This window comes from Dasypus novemcinctus, chromosome 5 (genome assembly GCF_030445035.2).
Source record: "Dasypus novemcinctus isolate mDasNov1 chromosome 5, mDasNov1.1.hap2, whole genome shotgun sequence".
NCBI classification, from domain to species: domain Eukaryota; kingdom Metazoa; phylum Chordata; class Mammalia; order Cingulata; family Dasypodidae; genus Dasypus; species Dasypus novemcinctus.
The window spans coordinates 130680645-130703885 of NC_080677.1; the positions used below are offsets into that span (position 1 = coordinate 130680645).

The following is a 23241-nucleotide window of genomic DNA, read 5'->3' on the forward strand; positions in this document are numbered from 1 at the left end:
ATTCACCTCCACTTTATCATAGATTTCACCCATGTGGGCGTTGGCTCACAACTTTCCTCTCCCCCTCTATTTCCTGTAAGCCTATATTCCAGTCTCTAGTTCTCTGAGACAGTTGATTTGCTTAATTCATATCAGAGAGGCCATGTAGTATTTGTCCTTCAATGCCTGGCTTGCTTCATTCAACATAAGGTCCTCAAGATTCATCCATGTTATCCCATAGTTTTGTTTTCTGATTGAAACTTGACTGATTCAATGATTGACAAATCTGTTTTTCCAATCCGTGACTTGTGTTTTCAATTTCTTTCTGGGTTATTTCAGTAAAGAGTGGTTCTTAATTTCAGTGAAGTAGAATGTGAAGTTGAATGTAACAATCTTTTTCATTATGGTTTGCATGTTGTGTCTTAAGACTTTTCTCCTACTCCAAGGTCATAAGGGTTTTCTCATATTTTCTTTTTAACATTTTAAAAATTTGTCTTTCACATTTAAATCTTGAATCCTTCCGGAATTTATTCTGTGTGTGGATGTCCAATTGTTCTTGCACTATTTATTGGAACATCAATCCTCTCCCTACTGATATACAATGCCAGCTCTCTCATGCATCAAGTTTCTGTATATGGATTGGTCCATTTCTAAACTCTCTATTCTATTTTATTGGTCTTAATTTGTCCATTCTTTGCCAATACTACATTGTCTTATAGCTTTATAATATCTTGGTAACTAATAGGGGTAGTTCCCTTGCCTAGGTCTTTTCCTTCATGAATATCTTAGCTAGTCCCAGCTCTTTGCTTTTCCATATAACTTTTAGCATTACTATGCTAAGTAACATGAAAATCACTTTTGGGATTTTGTTCAGTGTTGCATTCATTATCTATGTCAGGGGTTCTTAACCTTTTTATTCCACGGACCTCTTTGCTAGTCAGGTGAAAGCCACTGACCCCTTACTAAGTCAACACTATATTGTGTATTATTAGTAAATATATCACACTACACCAATATGTCCCCACAAGAATAATGTTTTTTTAAATTATTATTATTTTTTAAAATTTATTGAAGCATATCACTCATACATAAACAATGTGTATAGTAATAGTTGTGAACTTATGAAATAAACATATATAACATCATACAGGACTCTCATAACTCATCCTGCCACAATTATCTTTCATTATTATTAAACATTTTTATCTAACGGATAACAAGCATTTTAAAAGTATTACTACTAACCAAAGTATTTTCCCCCAATCCACCCTATTATTAAGAATCATGTTTTGTTTTTTTTTTAATTTTCAATACAAGCTCATGGACCCCCTGAAATCTTTCCGTGGGCCCCTTGGGAGTCTGTGGACCCTTGGTTAAGAACCTCTGATCTAGATCAATTTGTGGAAAATTATCATCTTTACAAAATTGTATATTCCTATCCAAAGTCATAGCATATCTCTCCATTTATTTAGGTCTCCTTTAATGTCTTTCAATGAAACTTTATTATCTAAATAAGGTCTTGTTTATATTTATTCTTAGTGCTTTTGTTACTATTTTAAGTGACATCTTTTAAAATTTTTCATTTTCTAACTTTTTGTTACTCTGTAGAGATATATTTGATGTTCAATAAGATCATTTTATATATTATCATTTATTAAACTTAATAATTCAAATAACATGTCGAATATTTTGTGTTTTCTATATAGACAGTCATATCATCCATGAATAATAGGCATTTTACTTCTTCTATTCCATTTAAAAATTTTTTTTTTCCTTACTCTACTGGATCTAGCTTTGAGTACAACCTTAAATTGAAACAATGAAGACAGACATCCTTGTCTTGTTTCTAGTTTCCAAGGGAATGTTTCTAATGTGATGATTGCTGGAGAGTTTTTTTTATTAACACTCCCTAATGGATTATTTTTTTTAAGTCTTTTTCTTTTGTGGAAGAAGAGGCATTTTAATGAGGGGATTTCTCTAACTCCTTTCCTCCTTTTTTCCCTTTTCAATAAAAAAGGGAGACATTGCTAAGGGAGAGAGAAACTCAACAAGGAGTGGTTGTGAATTGGCACAACTCTTCTGGCAAGAGGAGTAGAACCCAAACTCCGGGGAATGTACGTGTTCAAGTTTGGAAAAAAAACCCCAACAAAGCATCAGCAGTCTTCTTTTGACCGGTGGTACTTCAGATAATTTATCTTTGTTTCAAACTTATGTATCTTTGCTCATTTTGCTATCTTTTCTTCCATTCAATAGATATGTGTTGCTTACTAACTTTTAGGCTTAATGTTGTATTAGGCACTGTAAAGAGATACAAGTGGATTGCAGTTTTACTTTCAACAATAAACATTTCATTATCTATGTTGGACTAAACATAAATAACTAAATTAAATTAACTGAATGATGAAAGAAAATTCTCTCGTTCTTACTTTCCTTCTCAAATCTCTCTGCATTCAGGGTTTTGGTGTCCCTGACAGTTATCACAGGCACTTACGCTACTTCATATGCCTCTTTGGGTGGTTGTCTTTTCTCTACATTTTGGGAATCTGTATGGCCTTCTGCCCCCAGGAGTGGCCTCAGTGCAGGAGGGTTTGGCCAGTGGAAAGGTTCACTTCCTAGGACTCATCATGTTGCTCAGGGCAGTGGTTTGGCCACTAGAGGGAGGTTTCTTTGGCCCTTGTCTGGATCCCAACTCTTACTGCTCCAGCTGTGTTGATCTTCTGGTTTGAGGCACTTTGGGACAGCTGGGGCTGCTCCCTCGGCCCCAAGATGGGAGAGTTGTGGCCTCCCAGGGCCACAATGTCTTCCCTGGGCTCAGTTTAGATCTGCCAAAAGCCAAGAAGTAGTTGTAGTGAAAGGAAAGAAGAGGTAAGAGAGGAGATGGATGACAAAACCCCCAGGTCCACCCACTGATGTAGAGATGAAGATAGGAGAGGGGGAGATGGCTGAGGAACAAATTTAAAACAGATGGAGCTTCCGAGCAAAAGAAGTAAAAGGGAGTGGTCCAACTCTTAATTATTTTTCAAGTGGTGCCTTCAAACTGGTATTAAGAGGAAACTACAAGATTGTAAACAGAGAAGTCTTCTGGGAGCCAAAATATGGAGGGAGTCTATGTAGAAGAAGTGGGTCAAAAGATGATAATTTGCTGTAAGGCAAGTTTTCTATATCACCAGAACTTACTAAAAATTAATAGGAATTTCATTGCATAAGTGTGGGTGTTGCAAAACAGGTAAAAATTATTATTAGATACTTCTAATAGGCAAGGAACTATAGTTCCAGGGTAGGGCAATTGACTATAGACCAAGAGGTCCATGGTTTAGATCCAGGGCACCTTGTGGGAAGTTCAGTTTTAGTACCTGACACAGTTTAGCAATATAAGCTAGCTATGCCAAATGGCACCTTCAGGTTGACTTACCTCATCTGACCAATTGAGGGGTATAGAGGTTGGTGAAAGGGAAAAAGATGGAGAGGAGTGAGTTGACTGCATCTATGGCTGATTTCATCTACAGTAAACTGAGGAGATTGCCTTTAGCAATGAGAGACATCTCATCCAATCAGGTGAAGACCTTAAAAGAAGTGATTAAAGCATTCAGAGAGAAAATTACCATCTCTACTTCAGATAGCCAGAGTCTCCTGGGGAACTTGTCGAGGACCTTCCTTGGAGTTCCTGGCTTGCAGCACACCCTATGGAATTTGGACTCATGCATCCCCATGGTTGGGTGAGACAGTTTATAAAATCTCATAATATTTACTGATATCTCCCGTGAGTTCTGTTTCCCTAGATAACCCTAACTAATACAGCATGGTACCGGGAGTGGTTCTTGAGAAACAGAATCTTAAAAGTGGGATTTCTGAATTGGCTCTAGGGTTTTGCAACTGACTCTCTACTCTGATCCGATTCAAACGTACTAATGACTATGTTACCAACAATCAAGAGGCCATTAATAGTTCATGGCAGGGAAGAGGACTTGGGCCAGTGGATAGGGCGTCTGTCTACCACATGGGAGGTTCACGGTTCAAACCCTGGGCCTCCTTGACCCATGTGGAGCTGGCACACACGCAGTGCTGATGTGCGCAAGGAGTGCCCTGCCACGCAGGGGTGTCCCCGCGTAGGGGAGTCCCACGCACAAGGAGTGCGCCCCATAAGGAAAGCCACCCAGCGTGAAAGAAAGTGCAGCCTGCCTGAGAATGGCGCCACCCACACGGAGAGCTGACACAACAAGATGATGCAACAAAAAGAAACAAAGATTCCCGTGCCGCCGACAACAACAGAAGCGGACAAAGAAGAAGATTGAGCAAATAGACACAGAGAACAGACAATGGCGCGGGGGGCGGGGAGGTGAGAGAAATAAAGAAATAATCTTTAAAAAAAATAGTTCATGGCATGAGCTGGCAATAGAAATACACAAAATATCACCACTGGATATGGCTACTTCTTTGCTTATAAGGGACAACACTGCATGAATGTGTTTTTTGACACCTTAACAGAGTTTTGTGGTGTTAAAAGTTACAGTGATGTTGGCTGGTTGTTCCTAAATATGCTGGATATGGTTACAAAAGAAAGGAATGAGCTGGAGGCTTCAAATTTGCAACTTAAGGGTCTCCTGAATGATGTGAAAGTTTCTTTGTGTGCCCTAAAAGAAAATCTTGTTTCTTGCAACCACAGATTTGAGATCTCTGAAAACCAGATCCATAGTCTCATTGTGCAAATAGCAGAGTTACAAAAGATCTCAGCCTTGCAAAGTGTCTGCTGTTAAAGTGAGCACACAGGATCGAGAGGAATAGAATCCTGAAAATTGGGATGGAGACATATGGGTTGATAATGATGGTAGTGGGGGACACTGAAACTCTTAATTCAGTTGAGTCTTTGCCAGATAAACATGTAATGGTCTGCCCTGGGGAAACACCTTCCTGATCTCCAGTCTTCCCTGAGGTAAAACAGCTTCCCTACCTCCAGTCTGCCCTAAGGAAATACCTTCCTACCTCCAGTGTGTGCTGACGAAACAGCCACATGACATCCAGTCTGCCCTAAGGAGTTTTGCCATCAAACTGTCACCTGAAGAAATTAACCCTGTCTCAACAGGTGGACCACCGCTGGAATGCTCTGTGGTAATTGGCTTGTAAGACATTTCTAATCCTTCTTGTTACCCACTCTCACCACCTCTTTTTTCTTCCAGACCTATAACTAAACTAAAGTCACAAGTCCCCAAAGGTGAAGTACAAAGTGTGACTCATGAGGAACTCCAAAAGAACTTCATAGGTTTTTCAATTTATATTGACAGAAATCAGGGGAATATGTGTGGGAATGGATATTAAGGGTGTGGGATAATGGTAGAAGGGATATAAAGTCAGATATGGCTGAATTTATTGATATGGGCCCACTAAGCAGAGATTCTGGATTCAGTGTTGTAGCTTGAGGGGTTAGAAAGGGCACTAGCAGTCTGTATGGGTGGCTGGCTGAAACATGAATCAAAAGATGGCTGACATTACCTGAAGCCGAAATGTCAGAATTGCCCTAGTATACAGTGGATGAGGGGATCCAAAGGCTTAGAGAAATTGGGATTTATAATGGATTGCTCATGTAAGACTAGCTCACCGATCCCAAAAATGTCCAGAGGGGACACCTTTCACCAGAACTAGGAGGAATAAATTTGTGAGACTAATTCCTTCTTCCCTGGGGAAATCTGTGCTTGTTCTTCTCTGTAGGTCAGATATTACCTTGGGAACTGCTGTTTCTGAACTGGGATGCTTAAACACTGTGGGGATGATCAGATGCTGGTTTTGCAGAAGACAGGTGGAAGCACTTAATTGCTAAAGACAAGGTGGGATGGCTACCACAATAAAAGCAGACTCAAAGTAGCAATCAATCGGTTACATGGACCTATGGCATTGGTTAGTAGATCATGAGGTGCCTAGAATTAAAATAAATGGTCAGTCTACTAAATTCCCACCTGATCTATATAAGCAGAAGAGTTCTATGTCAAGTGAACAAAGAAGTCTAACTTGAATTACACAAACAGAATCACAGTCCCTTAATTCCCAGACTTGAGACTATTTACAGACCCAGAGCCCCTGAATGAGGGGAAGGACAGGTCCCATTGGGGAAGGGCCTTGTTACACTGCAAAAAATGTATACTGTTAACCTTCCCCCGAGCCTTCCCTAAAGAGACCTACACTTTTTTACCAGGTAACTGGGCATTGACATTACAGACATTTCAGGGATTATTAGACACTGGCTCAAAAGTAATTCCAAGAGACCCAAAATGTCATTTTGGTCCACGAGTCAGAGTAGGGGCTTATGGAGATCAGGTGATTGATGGAGTTTTACTTCAGTCCATCTCACAGTGGGGCCAGTGGGTTTCTGGACCCATTCTGTGGTTATTTCCCCAGTTCCGGAATGCATAACTGGAATATACATACTCAGCAACTAGCCGAATCCCCACACTGGATCCCTGACTTGTGGAGTGAGGGCTATTACGGTAGGAAAGGCCAAGTGGAAGCCACTAGAACTGCCCCTATCTAGCAAAATAGTAAATCAGAAGGAATACTGGATTCAAGGGGAGATTGCAGAGGTCAGTGCCACATCAAGGACTTGAAGGATGCAGGGGTAGTGATTCCCATCACATCCCCATTTAATTCTCCTATCTGACCTGTGCAGAAAACATACAGATCTTGGAGGATGGCAATAGATTATTGTCAGTTTAACTGGGTGGTGACTCCAATGGCAGCTGCTGTCCCAGATGTGGTATCATTTCTTGAGCAAATCAACACATCCCATGGTACCTGGTACGCAGCTATTGATCTGGCAAATGAATTTTTCCTCAATTGTTGCTAGTAAGGACCACCAGAAACTGTTTACTTCCAGCTGTCAAGTTCAGCAATATGCTTTCACTATCCTACTTCAGGGGTATAACAACTCTCCAGTCCTATGTCATAATATTGTCTGCAGGGACCTTTATTGTCTCTCCCTCTCATAAGACATCACACTGGTCCATTATATTGATGATATCATGATGATTGGACCTAGTGAGCAAGAAGTAGCGACTACTCTATACTTATTGTTAAGGCATTTGCATATCAGAGGATGGGAGATAAATGCAACAACAATACAGGGGACTTTTACCTCATTGAAATTTCTAGGTGTCTAGTGGTGTGGGGCATGTTGAGATATCCCTTCTAAAGTGAATGATAACCTATTGCATCTGGCCCCTCCTATGACTTAAAAAAAAGGCACAATTCCTACTTGGTCTCTTCGGATTTTGGAGACAACATATTCTTTATTTGGGTGTGCTATTCCAACCCATTTACTGAGTGACCATAAAAGCCGCTAGTTTTGAGTGGGGACTGGAACAAGAGGAGGTTCTGTGACAGGTTCAGGCTGCTGTGCAAGGTGTAATGAGCCATATGATCCAGCAGAGTCAATGGTTCTAGAAGTTTCAGTGGCAAATATAGATGCTTTCTGGAGACTTTGGCAGGACACTATAGGAGAATCACAATGCAGAACCTTAGGATTATGGAACAAAGTCCTGCCATCCTCTACAGATATCTACTCTCCTTTCAAGCTTTTGGCCTGCTACTGGGCTTTTAGTAGAGACCAAATGCTTAACCATGGACCGCTGAGTTACCATAATACCTGAGTTGCCTATCATGAGCTAGGTGTTGTCTGATTCACCAAACCATTAAGTTGGACATGCACAACAGCACTCCATCATAAAGTGAAAGTGGTATATACCCGAAAGACCTCACGCAGGTCCTGAAGGTACAAGTAAATTACATGAAGAAGAGGCCCAGATACTCATGGCCACCACTCCTGCCACATTACCTTCTCTTTCCCAGCCCAAAGCTGTAGCTTCTTGGAGGGTTCCTTTTAATTAGTTGATTGAGGAAGAGAAAACTCATGCCTGGTTTACAGATGGTTCTGCATGATATGGAGGTACCATCCCAAAATGTTGTGCTGTAGCGCCTTTCTGGGACATCCCTGAAGGACAGTTGTGAGGGAAAGTCCTCCCATTGGGAGAACCTTGAGCAGTGCACCTGATTGTTCATTCTGCTTGAAAGGAGAAATGGCTGGAGGTGCATCTGTACACTGATTCATGGGCTATTGTCAATGGTTTAGCTGGATGGTCATGGACTTGGAAGGAAGATGATTGGGAAATTGGTGACAAAGAGATCTGGGGAAGAGGCATGTGGATAGACCTTTCTGAGTGGGTAAAAAACATGAAGATTTTTGTGTCCCATGTGAATGCTCAACAGAGGATACTTCAGCAAAGGAAGAGTTTAATAATCAAGTAGATATGATGATAGATAAGATCGTCTGTTCTGTGGATACCAGTAGGCCTCTCCCCAGCCACTCCTGTCATTGCCTGATGGAATCATGACCAAAGTGGTCATGGTGGTAGGGATGGAGGTTATGCATGGGCTCAGCATCATGAACCTCCCCTCACCAAGGTCAACCTGGCTACAGCCACTGTTGAGTGCCCAATCTGCCAGCAGCAGAGATCTACATCATTCCCTTATATGGCACCATTCCCCAAGGTGATCAGCCTGCTAACTGGTGGCAGGTTGATTACATTGGACCACTTCTATCATGGTAAGAACAGCAATTTGTTCTAACGGGAATAGACACTTACTCTGGATATGAATTTATCTGCCCAATGGAATTTGGACGTCAGTATCTTCATGGTTGCATGAGACAATTTTATAAAATCTCATAATATTTACTGATATATCCTGTCAGTTTTGTTTCCCTAACCCTAATACACACTTGCATCACAGGACACCAGATATTCTCCTGGACTGCCAAATTTGGCAACCACTGTACTTGATAACTCTACAAGCCCTTCTAGTATAGCATTAATTGTATCCAAGCTGACATATAAGCCATGAATTGAAGGGAGAAGAAACTACAAGGCTCTAGGCTGCTAGGTGGGATGAGGTAGGGGACTGGGGAAAGGAGAAAGTAAACAGGAATGCGTTTTGTTTGTAGTGGAGCTGTTTTCATGGATTGACAAAAATGCCTTAGAGGACTAGCTGTGGCTATGGAGGTGAAAAGGTGCTTATCAGCATTTAAAAAAGTGAAGACGAGAACCTGAAGGAGAGCATTCACCTCAGATCAAGTAGTCTTTGATTGATCAAATCCATGTGCTTCCTAACCCCTTTTTAGTTTTTTCTCTTATTGAAGAAATGCCTTTTCACCTCTAGGTCCCTTGATACTGGAATCTTCAAGCAAGTAATGTATAAACATTTCAGATCTTTTCCAGAAAGCCCCCCTACTTTTGTGTAGTCCCAGATTAGCTCCTCAGGTCAACTTCTCCGGGCTAATCCTATCCCACTCATTAAGACTTATCCTTAGAGCCTTGCAGAATTCACATTTCTTGTGAGTATGTCTCATCTCCACCCTATATGGCCACCTCTGGAGGAAAATTGCAGCTTTGACTGCTCTTGTATCTCCTATAGTGACTACCTAGCCCAGGACTGTGCATGGAATAGGCCCTCAAGACTCCAGTTATACCCATCCATCTCCATCCTGAACTGCTCTAGCAAAGGGACTAAAGGGTAGTAAGGAACGTTCTTACAAAAGTGTGATGACATGTAAGAAATGGCTGTAATTTATGAGGGCTGTGAGCCACTTTTAAACAATCATTAATACATTCAATAAGCTAACTTATATAGCGTGTCTAGTGGACATGAGACCATGTGCTATGCTCCAGGGTTATACAGAGATATACAGGGCAGCTTGCCTGTCCCCTGCGTTCATACTCTAGCATGGCACCCGCTCACCCACCTCTGTAACACAAAAACTAGAAATGTACCCATGGAGCGTCTTTCCAATTTGGAGCAGCAGAGATCCCCAGTACCCACTGGGGTGAATATGTTGCAACATGTTTTCTCAGGAAAAGGAACAAGAGCAATCTTCTTTGGAGAGTCTTTCAGTGCTGACTGACTGAATTTTAGAGAATGACAGGAAAGGCAGTGATTTCAGTTTTGTTCTAATTAGTGATCAATTATTCTTTCTAGCAGCATCCAGACAGTGGACTGGCTGTCCTTTAAGGGCTTTCTTATTTCAGGTCAATAAAAACACATCATTACTCTATAGGAGGATTTCTATCCAATTCACCCCTGTAAGCTGTATCAGTCTCAGTGCATGAGTTTCCTGCCTTTGTCTGTTCGTTTTTTGTCTCTATTTTTTTTAATGTTACATTAAAATAAATGAGGTCCCCATATAACCCCCACCCCTTCACCCCACTCCTCCCATAACAACAACTTCCTCCATCATCATGGGACATTCATTGCACTTGGTGAATACTTCTCTGAGCACTGCTGCACCACATGGTCAATGGTCCACATTATAGTTTACACTCTCTCCCAGTCCACCCAGTGGGCCATGGGAGGACATACAATGTCTGTAACTGTCCCTGCAGTACCACCCAGGACAACTCCAAGTACTGAAAATGCCCCCACATCACATCTCTTCTTCCCACTCCCCACTCGCAGCAGCTACCATGGCCATTTTCTCCACATCAATGCTACATTTACTTCCATTACTAATCACAGTGTTTCCATAGTAGAATATCAGTAAGTCCTCTCTAATCCATACTCTATTCCTCCATTCTGTGGACCCTGAGATGGTTATGTCCCCTCCACCTCTATATCAAGAGGGTGCTTAGATTCCACTTGGATGATGGATGCAATTCTGCTTGCCGTTGTAGGCACTCTTGGCTCCCTGGTGTGGTGGTTGACCTTCTTCACCTCACTGTTAGCTTGCTGGAGTAAGTCCAATAAACCAGAGGGTAGGAGTTGCAAGTCTGTTGAGGCTTAGGGCCTGGCTGTCACATGGACAGTCCAGAGATTCAGGTCCCCTGAGTATACACTGAACCCCAGTGCCAACCATAGGTCCGGTAAAAGTAACAGGAGAGGCTTGTAATTCTTTTTTTTTTTTTTAAGATTTATTTATTTATTTATTTCTCTCCCCTTTCCCCCACCCCGGTTGTATGTTCTCTGTGTCTGTTTGCTGCAGTCTTCTTTTGTCTGCTTCTGTTTTTGTCAGCGGCACGGGAATCTGTGTTTCTTTTGGTTGCGTCATCTTGTTGTGTCAGCTCTCCGTGTGTGCGGCACCATTCCTGGGCAGGCTGCACTTTCTTTCGCAACACCCCTGCGTGGCAGGGCACTCCTTGTGCACATCAGCACTGTGCACGGGCCAGCTCCACACAGGTAAAGGAGGCCTGGGGTTTGAACTTCGGACCTCCAATGTGGCAGACGGATGCCCTAACCACTGGGCCAAGACTGCCGTCTTTTCCCAGGCTCTTGATACTTGTTCTTTCTTCACACCCAGAGTGGCTTCTAGTTTAATAGAATATCTATGCCTTTGCAAAGAAGGCTCCCTTCTTGTGAGGAAAAACCTGCCCTTCCAGTTCCCTTCTCTGGCCCTTTCAGCAAGCCTTTCTCAGACCTGAAGTCCTCAATTCCCTGGAGGGAGAATTTATGGAGAGGCTAGATCATTCTGGTTCTTTTAGTACCTAGGAAGCTATTGTAATTTGAGAATAAGCTTACCCTCTGAGAATAGGAGCATCCTACAGCATCTGTGATAGGAGCATCCCACGGCAAGTTTCCCACTCCAAGAGATGGTTTGTGCATATGATGCTGAAAAATACCTAGGAAACACTCCTACTTAGTTAAGATGAGGAGGAACTCTGAAAGGTTAGATATAATCACCCTAGTAAACTGCAAACTGATGCATATAGAAAACTGTGGTTGGCTGGCATATATACAAAGGAGAAAGATATGGTAACTCTGTCTTTTTCCATCTCAAAAGGGCCAAATAATCACTAAAGAGTAGGACCCTCTTATGAGGCAATAGGGGTCTCACAATTAGAGCATTAAGCTTTTGCCTAGCCTAGGTGAAAGCCACTTTTAGTCTTTCAGCCTACAAGGACTCTTCTGATTGTCTTGATGTGGGAAGAGGTGCCCTGATTAGGTGGCATGAATAGTCCTGTAATTGGAATGATTATAATTGTGAACCAATTTTCAGTTTTTGAAATTGTGGATTGGGGTGGGGGGAAATCAAACACTGCAGAATGAGGAAACCTAAACATGGTGATCATACTGTGACTCTGCTTGGGAGGCATTACCTATTCAGACAGGCAGCCTCTAACGTGATGACATTACTCCTAGGTTGCAAGGAAGAGAGCTTCTCAGTCTCTATCATGGATAGGAGTGTGTGATAAGAATAATAGCTGGGCCCTGAGCCTCAGTGGTGTTGCAGCAACTACTCTCCAGTTTGTTGGACTTACCCAGATCAGCTGACAGGGAGGTGAGGATGGACAACCACCACACCAAGGAACGGAGAGAGTCTACAGCTGTGGGCACAAGAGTTCCATCCACCAGCCTTGTGGGATTGAAGCCCGTTCTCAATTGAGAGGTGTAATGGCCATCACCACCCCAGGGTCCTCAGGATGGAGGAATAAAATATGGATTAGAATGGACTTACTGGTAGTCTACTATAGAATTATTGTGACTCTAGCAATGGAAGAAATTATAACATTGATGTGGAGACAGTGGCCACTGGAGTTGCTGAAGGCAGGGAAAGGGAAAACGAGGTGTGATATGGGGGCATTTTCAGGAAGTGGAGTTGTCCTGAATGATATTGCAGGGACAGATGCAGGACATTATACACACTGCCACAACCCACTGAATGGACTGAGAGAGAATGTAAACTACAATGTAAACTATAATTCATGCTGTGTAACAGTGCTCCAAAATGTATTCATCAATAGCAATGAATGTACTACACTAAGGAAAGAAGTGGCTGATGTGGGAAAAGTGGGGGGGTATGGGGATTGGGGCATATATGGGAACCCTCCTACATGTTTTAATGTAACATTTTGTGTGACCTATCTTTTAAAAATAAATTTAAAAAAGAATATTTAACATAAAAAAGAATAATACAAGAGACATATATTTTTCATTGGAATCTAGAAATAGGCAAACAACTGGGTCCTATGGAAATTGGGAGATGACTCTTGACATATCAGATGAAGCTTTAGGACTCAGGCCTAATGCTACCCCTTTTCCAGTAGGACTTCTTTGATACCCTTCCTTAAAAAAGAGACGTGGATCATAGTGTAAATTAAAAACCAGGATTAAACAAAAGACATTAAAAGTTTAGAGAGTGGAAAAAATAGGTGATTTTTAAGGGACAGGGACTCACATGGTATTTGAAATTTCAATAGCAATACTAGACAATAGAATATAATATAGAAAAACCTTCGCAATATGAGGGACTATGATTTGGAACTAGAAAGCTATACCAAGCCAGCCTATTAATCAAATGTGTGGGTGGAATAAAGACATTTCTAGATAGTCAAGGTCTCAAAAAATTTACCTCCACTTGCCTGGCACAGAAAGTATTGTATGATGTCCTCTGTCAAAGTACAGGAGTAAGTTAAGAATCTTTTGGAGTCCAGGATAAAGAGATACTTACAGGAGAGAAAGAGGTAAAAAGAAGGTGTAGTATGGTTATGAATTCCATACTTCTATCATACAGAAGTTTGATATGGTTATGAATTCCAAAAATAGATATTGGATTATGTTTGTAATCTGGTCTGTACCTGGGTATGATTAAGTCATGATTAGGGCTTTGATTGGGCCACGTCATTAGGGTATTGAGTCTCCACCCCTTGGTGGGCAGGGACCCACAGATAAAAGGCATGGCAAAGAACAGAGTTGAGGGGTTTTGATGTTGGAGTTTTAATGTTGGAGTTTGATGCTGAAGTCTTAAGCTGGAGCTCCGGGAAGCTCACAGAGGAAAGAGAAGCAAGCCCCGGGAAGAGAGGAATGCTGAACCCAGAAAGAAGGAAGCCCTGGGAAGAGAAGAACCCAAGAAGCCTGAACCCTTGCAGACATCGGTAGCCAACTTGCTCCAACATGTGAAAATAGACTTTGGTGAGAAAAGTAACTTATGCTTATGGCCTGATATCTGTAAGCTCCTACCCCAAATAAATATCCTTTATAAAAACCAACCAATTTCTGGTATTTTGCATCAGCACTCCTTTGGCTGACTAATACAGAAGGGCTTGGTGAGAGTGAAGGGCAGTACAGCAGGCTTTTGAGGTCAACCAGACCAGACTGGGCAGGAAGTTGGGCAGTTACCAGAAAATAGAAAAAGGAAATGTTAATTATCTGACAGTTTTAACAGTGTGGAAAAAAATTTGAAAGGCACTTTATGAAGTGATTTAAGGTTGTTGAAAATCTTAATTGGGTATTCAAAAAGAAATGAAGCAACTGAAAACATGTTATCATTAATTTTAAGAAAAAATAAAAAGTCCTAAAAGAATTCTTAGGTCTACTTAGTGCTACTCAGATAAAACATGAACAATATTTACTAATCATAATGATAAAAACATAGAATGTAATTAACCAAAAGTTGAGATATGATATTTTGGAAAGCTAAGAAGGGAAGGAGGCATATGCGTTATAGTCATAGTGCTATCTACAAAACATATCAATTAATGAAACTAAAAATGGATTAAATAAGACTTAACTGAACTTGAAAACAGGTGAACATTTCCTTGCAAGTCAGGATTGGAAATACAGTTATCCCCAGGAAGGACCTCTGCAAGGTCTTACTGTCTGATGGCTTGGACCCCTGTGAACTGCATGCAAGACAAATGAACTTTATGTGAGAGCTGTATGAACAAAACCACTGTCAACCTGGATGAAAAAGTACAGAAAAGGGAGAAATTGAAGGAGAAACCATTTCAAGAGCAAAACAGTGGAAGCTGAGGTCTGAACTAAAGACATAAGAGAAGGAGGAGAGTATATCTTGTGAGGAGGGGGTGCATTTACCCTGGGAATTGGAATGGGTGGGCCTTCCTTCTGTTGTTCAGAAAGAGTTTGGCTGTATCCCCAGGCTACAGAGAAAGGGGGCACATTCCTCAGGGATTAGAGAGAGTTAGGTTGCCATCCAACTATTCTGAGAGGGTTTAGACTGTGCACCAGAGACTGGGGAGATTGTCACATGGGTGTTCTTGGAGGGTGAGGCCTAGAACTTGGCTGCCACAAAAATGCTTGATGAGTGTGGAACCAAGAAGATGGTCACTGGGCAAGACTGTGGAAGGAATGAGCCTCCATGCGGCCCCAAGGAGAGGAAACTGTCTTTCTATAGATGACTCACAGATTGTGAAATCTAGTGGAATATGCCCTGCAGGTTGTGACAACTGTTTGGGACCCATGATGCTGGTTTTCCTCCCAATTTCTCCCTATAGTAATGATAATGTTTATTCTATGTCTACCCCTCCTTTGTAAATTGGGAGCAGATAGCTTGTTTTCTAATTTTCACAGGTCTATAGCCACAGGGGAATTTTTGTCCAAGGAAAGACTGCATGCCTAAAACTGACGTTTATGAGATTTTATATTTAGAATTCTTACTAAAATGATTTAAGGGTTTTGCAATATTGTGATGTAATGAATATATTTTGCATATGGAAAGAATGTGTCGGGAATCGGATGTTGCTCAACTGATAGAGCATCTGCCTACCATATAGGAGGTCCAGGGATCAAACACAGGGCCTCCTGGCCTATGTGGTGATCTGGCCTGTGAGCAGTGCTGCTGTGTGCAAGGAGTGCCCTGCCATACATGTCCCCCATGTAGGGGAGCCCCACATGCAAAGAATGTGTCCTGCAAGGAGAGCCGCCCCACGCAAAAAAGTGCAGCCCACCCAGGAGTGGCGCTGCACACACAGAGAGCTGATGCAGCAAGATAATGCAACAAAAAGAGACACAGATTCCTGGTGCCACAGAGAATGCAAGCAGACACAGAAGAACACACAGCAAATGGACACAAGAGAGCAGACAACAGGTTGGGGGAGAGGGGGGTGGAAGGGAAGAGAAATAAATAAAATACATCTTTAAAAAATTTTTAAAAAAGAGAGAACATGTCTTTTGGGGATTCAGCGGGTAGAGTATGAGAATTTGAACTTCGTGAATCCCAGATAAGATTATGCTATTGAACTATCCATTCCTGTGGGTGAGGTGGCCTTTGATTGTATTAAAATCAGCTCAGAGACATTTGATTAGATCACTTGATTAGATAACTATAGGGCTTTAGATTGGATTATATCAATAGGCATGACCAAGTTTGGGTCTCTGCCCTCTAGCTGGGTCCTATATAAACAGAGAACTGGAGAAGAGACACACAAAAAATGCCAGGCAGACTTGCCCTCTGGGCAACTTGTTTGTCACATGCCAGACTTCACTCACACAGATGCCTGAAACTCATATACCTGAACCCTGGCTATTTCAGCTACCTTACCAGCAGAAACTCCTTTACTATGGTTGGAACTCTGTGAACCAGTTGAATGGTAGCCTATTACTGGCTTCACTGAAGGAAGCTTGGCTGAGGGCTGGGGGCAGGGGACTGGGGTCCCAGGTGAGGTGTATGTAGTTCATTTGGTAACCCATTGGCCAGCTCTTGGGCTAAACTGAAAAGGCAATTGGTAATGGGATGCAGGTTCTAGGGACCTCTCTCTGCTGCGCTGGGACTTCCACACAGGGACTGGGGCTAGGAAAGATGCAGAGGTCTGGAAAGGTGTCTTGTTATGAGTCATGACTCATAGCTTCCCAGAAGCAAGCCCTGAAAGGGAGCAATAACTTAGTGTTACAGAGCTGAGTGTTACCACACAGCTGAAAGGTATCAATTAAGTCATATTAGCATGGCAGGGGGTATAGCTCAGGGGTAGAGCATTTGACTGCAGATCAAGAGGTCCCTGGTTCAAATCCAGGTGCCCCCTAATTTGCCTAACTTTTTGGTAGCTCAGGTTACCCACACCTCCTCTCATGGCCCTACACAAAGGCTTAAGAGATCCTCACCAGTTGCACTGGGGAGGAACATTCCAGTTTGGTAGCTGAGGATACCCATGTCCTCCTTTCATGGACCCTCCATGAAGGAGTAAGTCCTCTCTACCAATTGCAGCAAGCCCACAGAAACACTCCTCAGGTCGATAACAGGGACTCCCAGTGGTGTCCCTTTGAGGTGGATGGGGCTTGTATGTTCAATCCCACTGTAATCCCTGAAGGCACAGTGCTGATTTGGAATCCTCCAATCTCACAGTGTCTAGTACGGGCACACACAGAGCATCTCAGAAACTATTCTGTGAAAGCGGGAATTGAAGAGAAGTCAAACTGTAAACAACCTGCCTAAATGAATAAAGAGTGTCCCAGCACAGAGACAATCTGCAGACTGGGAGAGATGCTTTTTTTTCTGTGACCCTGCCATTGAAGGACCAATACAGGCTAACCCTTCAAGAATCAAGAATAGTTAGAAAAACGAATACAACGACATGGATGAACCTTGAAGACACCTATATTGAGTGAAATAAGGTAGTCACAGAAGGACAAATATTCTTACTGATATGAAAAATTAGAATACACAAGATCATAGAGTCAAAAACTAGCATGAAGGTTACTGTGGGCCAGGGCAGGGTACAGAATGGGCAGTAAATGGTTAATTGGTACAGAATTTCTCTTTGGGGTGATGGAAAAGGTTTGGTAAAGGATGGTGATGGATGTATGATGACCAAATACCTGAAAGTAACTTGTTTCTCTTCCTGTTGCTAGTATGCAAAGGAAAGAATTATATGTAAATTAGAAGATAATGAGAGGAACCCTTTCTTGGTGCCAAATTCTGTTTCTTATGATCGAGAATATACTGTTGAAGCAATGAAGTATGAAAACCAGCTTCACCAGGTTGGCTAGACCTGCACAGAGGAAGCCCCTTGCTGTCCTTATTTCAACTTGCTTAATTAAAATAGTAAAATTCCCAACCAGGGAATTTTTTTGATCATGCAATATATGTGCAAGCATGATTTCCTGAACATACTAATCATACAATTATATAACTAGCTATGTATGTTCACCCATATGCATAAAAGCTAATACATAATAAAAGCAAATGCTAATTATAACTTGGGTAGTTAAGCAAGAGTTAAACCACAGCAAGGAGAGTCATATCTTGGTCATTTTAAACCAACCTTGGCTCCTGTCTGCAGACATAATAAATGTAAATACTGCCTAATTCTCATATTAAAGTTTTTTTCCCTACATCTCTGGTTGTCCCCAAAGGCCCAGCTATGGAGCCTTGCAATGGTGCTGATGGAGCACAACATTGTGAATAAAATTAACACCACTGAATGATATACTGAATGTGGTTAAATGGGGGGGGGAGGGGGAGTTTTGGCTTGTATATATGTTACTAAAACAAATTTAAAAGATAAGCTGTAGGCCTGTATAACACAAACAGTGATCCCTAATGGAACCCATGGAATATAGTTAATAGAATGATTGTAATAACAGTCTTTCCTCAGTTCCAACGAAGATACCATAGTGTCTATGTGGGAACTCTCATTTCAGCATGATTTGTTTTGTAAGCCATCAACTTCCTCGTGAATAAATAAATAAATAAACAAATAAGTAAATAATTGCATGTGTGCATATAAATATGGAATGAGAAACAGCAAATCCTTGGAAAGGGGGAGAATCTGATTTTCCAGGTAACGAAATGATAATATTTGAATGTGCAGTTTTCAACCAAACATCAGAAGTCAGACAAAGAAACAGGAATGTCTAGCCTCTTCAAAGAAAAAGAGTAAATTGACAGAAACCATGCCTGAGTAAAACCTGACATTGGACATGCTAGACAAAGACTTTAAAACATCCAATTAAATATGTTCAAAAAGCTAAAGGAAATCATAAAATAAATAATCCAGGAAATCATGAAAACTATGTATAAACAAAATAAGAATATAAACAAAGAGAATGAAATGATAGAAAGGAACCAAATAGATATACCAACTGGAAAAGTACTATAAGTGAAGTGGAAAATTCACTTGAGGGATTAAAAGCAGCTATAAAGAGGGAGAAGGAAGAAGCAGCAAACCTGCACAAATGATAATTGACATTACCAAGTTTTAGGAGAGAAAGAAAGAGGGATGAAGAAAAGGTGAACAGAGCCTGAGGGACCTGGGGATTACCATCAAGCAGACTGACATGCAAATTATGGGAGTCCTAGCAATACAAGACAGACAGAAAAAGACTGAAAGAATTTCTGAAGAAAAAATGGCCACCAATGTTGCAAACTGGGTGAAAAACAATGAATCTATATACCCAAGAGTTCAACAAACTCCAAACAGGATAAATGCAAAGAGACCACACTGATGCGTATTATACTAAAATTGTGGAAAGACGAGCAAAAAGACTCTTGAAAGCAGCAAAAGGGAAAAACTCATCACAAACAGGGATCCTCTAGAGGATGAATAATTGACTAATCATCAGAAACCACGGAGGTGAAGAACCCTGACATATTTTAAGTGCTGACAGGAAAACAAAACAAAATAAAACAGAAAACTTTCAACCAAAAAATTCTGTACACAGCAAACTTCTTTCAAATATGTAGGAGAAGTTAAGAAATTTACAGTTTAAAAAATATGCTGAGACAATTCCTTACCAGAAGACCTGGCCTACAAGAATGGTCTAGAGAGTCCATCAGTCTGAAACAAAATGACATGCGACAGTAACCCAAAGCAATATGAAGAAATAAGACTGGTAAACATAACTACATAGACTAATATAAAAGTATTAATATACTTTTGGTTTATAGCTCCTCATTTTTCCTGATAAATTTAAAAGGTGAATGCATGAATAAAAAGTTATAAAAATATGTTAATGTACACATTAAGAATAAAGATATATTCTGTGACAATAGTAATGTAAAAGGGGAGGGACAGAGACAAACTTTGGTTGAATGCTATTGAAACTAAGTTGGCATTTAGGTCATTGTAAGTCTGAGATGTTAATGAAATCCCCCAAGGTAACAGTTTAGAAAAGAAGAGAAAGATATACGTAAAAGGAAAGAGGAAGGGAATAATATGTTACACTACAAGAAAAAAATTAATGAAATACAAAAAAGGAGGTCAGGGAGGAATTGAGGGCCTCAAATCATGTAAGATACACAGAAAAAGGAATAGTTAAATAGCAGGGGTAAGTCCTTCTTAATCAGTAATCACTTTAAAAGTAAGTGGTGTGTAGTTCTCTTTCTGTACGATGTCTTTGTGGGGCTTCAATGTTAGGGTAGTGTTAGCCCATATTATGAGTTAGCAAGTGGTTCCCTCCTTTTCAATTTTTCTATGACTTACATGAAAATTGGTGTTAAGTAGTCTTTACATGTAAGGGAGAATTCACCAGTGAAGCCATCTAACACTGGGCTTCTCTTTGATGGTAGGTAATAATTACAGATTCAATCTCTTCATTTTTAATAGGTGTGTGGCAGGCTGATTTATGGATCCCAACAAACACACGCCCTTAATCTTGATCTGCATCCCTGTGGGTGTGAACCCATTGTAAATAGGACCTTTGGATGATGTCATCTTGGATTGGGGTGTAGCAAAACTGAATTAGGGTGCGTCTTAATCCAGATTACTAGGTTGTGTAATATGAACCAGGAAATGACAGAAGCTAGAAATGACTGGACATTGCCTTGTTATGGGAGGAGAAATACAAGCCAGGGAACTTCCAGGATTGTCAGCAGCCAGCACCGGAGTGTTACAGATTTTGCTGGAGAAAGCAAGCTTTGCCGGCACCTTGATTTTGGACTTTTCCTAGCCTCAAAATCATGAGCCAATAAATTTCCATTTTTAAATCCAAAGTCAGTTTGTGGTATTTGCAATAGAAGCTTAGGCAAACTAAAACAACTCTGCTCAGATTTTTCTACTTTTTTTTGAGTCAGCTTGATAGTTAGGGGGTTTCTAAGAACATCTCCATTTTGTCTAGGTCCTACGACTTGTTGGCATACAGATGTTCATGTTATTCTCTTAGACTCTTTTTGGTTTGTATAAAGTTAGTAGTAAACTCTCCTCTTTCATGTCTGATTATTGAAGATCGTGTTCTTCCCTCTTCACACGTTCTCAGCAGCCTTGTCAAAGACTAATTGACAATAGCAGTGAGGGTTTTTTCTGGACTCTCAATCCTATCCCACGATCTCTGTGACTACCCTTATAACAGCATATATTAATAAATAAATAAGCCAATTCCACTTGCAGTACAATCAGAATAAAATGCTTAGGAATAAACTTAAACAAGGAGGTGCCAGACGTGTACATGGAAAACTACAAAATGATGCTGAAAGAGTTTAAGACACCTAAATAAACATTGAGACATACAGTGTGCATGGATGGGAAGATTTTGTATTGCTAAGATGACCATTCTACCCAAAGTGGTCACCAGAGCCAATACAATCCGTTTCAGAGCCTGAATGGTGTTTGAAAGTCCTATCCTAAGATACATAAAGAATTTCAAGATACCCAGAATAGCTATAACAGTCTTGAAAGGGAAGAAAAAAGGTAGAGAACTCATATTTATTTTTATAAAATCTACAATAAAGCCACAGTAATGAAAACAAATCATGGTGGGAAAACTGGATGTCCACATGACTATTAAAAAAGATAAAGGAACTTAAAAATACTGCTGAGGATGCAGAGAAACTGGAGCCCTCTGATAGTGTTGGTGGGATCCCAAGATTTCCACCGTAGAAAAGAGTTTGCTCTTTTCTCAGAATGTTGAATATAGAACTACCAAAAAACCCAGCAATTCCACCCAAAAGAATTTTAAGAGGGAAGAAACAGATAGTTGGACTCTAAAGTTCATGGCAGCATTATTCATAAAAACCAAAAGCTGGAAACTCCAGTGTCCATCAACACATGAATGGCTAAACAAAATGCAGAATATACATATATATACATATAATGGACTTTTTAAAAAAGATTTTTTATTTATTTATTTCTCTCCCCTTCCCTGCTCCCCCCTGGCCCTCTCCCCCTTCCCGCCCCCCCCCCCCCCCGCCGTTGTCTGCTGTCTGTGTCCATTTGCTGTGTGTCCTTCTATGTCCGCTTGTATTCTTGTCAGTGGCACCAGGAATCTGTGTTTCTTTTTGTTGCATCATCTTGCTATGTCAGCTCTCCGTGTGTGCAGGGCAGGCAGGCTGCACTTCTTTCGTGCTGGGCGGCTCTCCTTACGGGGCGCACTCCTTGCGTGTGGGGCTCCCCTACGCAGGGGACACCCCTGAATGGCATGGCACTCCTTGCACACATCAGCACTGCGTGTGGGCCAGCTCATCACACCCGTCAGGAGGCCCTGGGTTTGAACCTTGGATCTCCCATGTGGTAGGCGAACACCCTATCCATTGGGCCAAATCCACTTCCCATAATGGACTATTATGCATTCATAACAAGGGATGAAGTGCTGATATATACCACACATGGATGAAACTTGAAGACATCATGTTGAGTGAAATAAGTCAGACAAAAAGGACAAAGGTTGCATGATTTCACTTATATGAAATACATAGAATAACCACATTTATAGAATAAAAATTTTATATTACAGGTTCTGGTGTGGGAAGGAGGTATGGAAAAATGCTGCTGAAGGTGTGCAGACTTTCTGTTTGGGGTGATGAATAATTTAGACAAATGATGCTGATGATGGTTACACAACATTGTGAATGTAATTGATACCAGGGTACTGTACACTGAAAAGGGTTAAATGGGAAATTTTGGGATATATACGTGTGACCACAACAAGAACTTATTGGGGAGGGAGGGAGAAAGAGAGAGAGAGAGAGAGAGAGAGAAAGAGAGAGAGAGAGAGAGAGAGAGAGAGAGAGAGAGAGAGAGAGAGAGAGAGAGATTCCTGCTTCAAATTCAGAGGGCCCCTCTTAGCCCTCAGGCTATGTTGACTCAATGATGCTTCCCAGGACTACTATTCCCTGATCACGATCATGAACTGGGAAGTTCATGTGCTGTCCTAGTCGCCATCTTCATGATTTAATGGACAGTTTCACAGACTGGAGACATGTGTGAAGATGTGGATATGGCATGTGTCCCAAAAGTGGTTGAGCAGGATCTCTCCAAAGTGATGTTTGTTGTTTATAACATGAGGGAAAAGACAAGTAAATCCTCAAGTTCCTCCCAGTCATAAATGTAAATGCTTCTCCGTGCTGCTAGTGTCCCCATAGACAGGGAATGGGAGGTACAGAAATGAGATAGGGAGTAGGGCTGGGGGATACAGGGAAAGAGGAAGGAGCACCTCTGGGGTGACTTCATAGAAGAAGTGTTTGCTTGTCTTACCAGCTTTCTAGGAATAAGAAATTTCCAGTGTGGTTGAGGAGGCATGGCATGAATTTGTAGAAAGCTGGGAAGGTGCTCATTAGCCACCTGTTAT

General features: G+C 41.3%; 1 long non-coding RNA gene and 1 other non-coding gene across 2 annotated transcripts in view; one reads left to right on the top strand and one right to left on the bottom strand.

Annotated features, from left to right (window-relative positions):
* LOC131278550 (uncharacterized) overlaps positions 1–23241 on the bottom strand; it is a 202091-nt gene that overhangs the window by 30713 nt on the left and 148137 nt on the right. The gene's annotated exons all lie outside the window — the stretch shown is intronic.
* TRNAC-GCA (transfer RNA cysteine (anticodon GCA)) lies at positions 16692–16763 on the top strand. The gene has a single exon. It is a non-coding gene; the product is annotated as a tRNA-Cys (tRNA).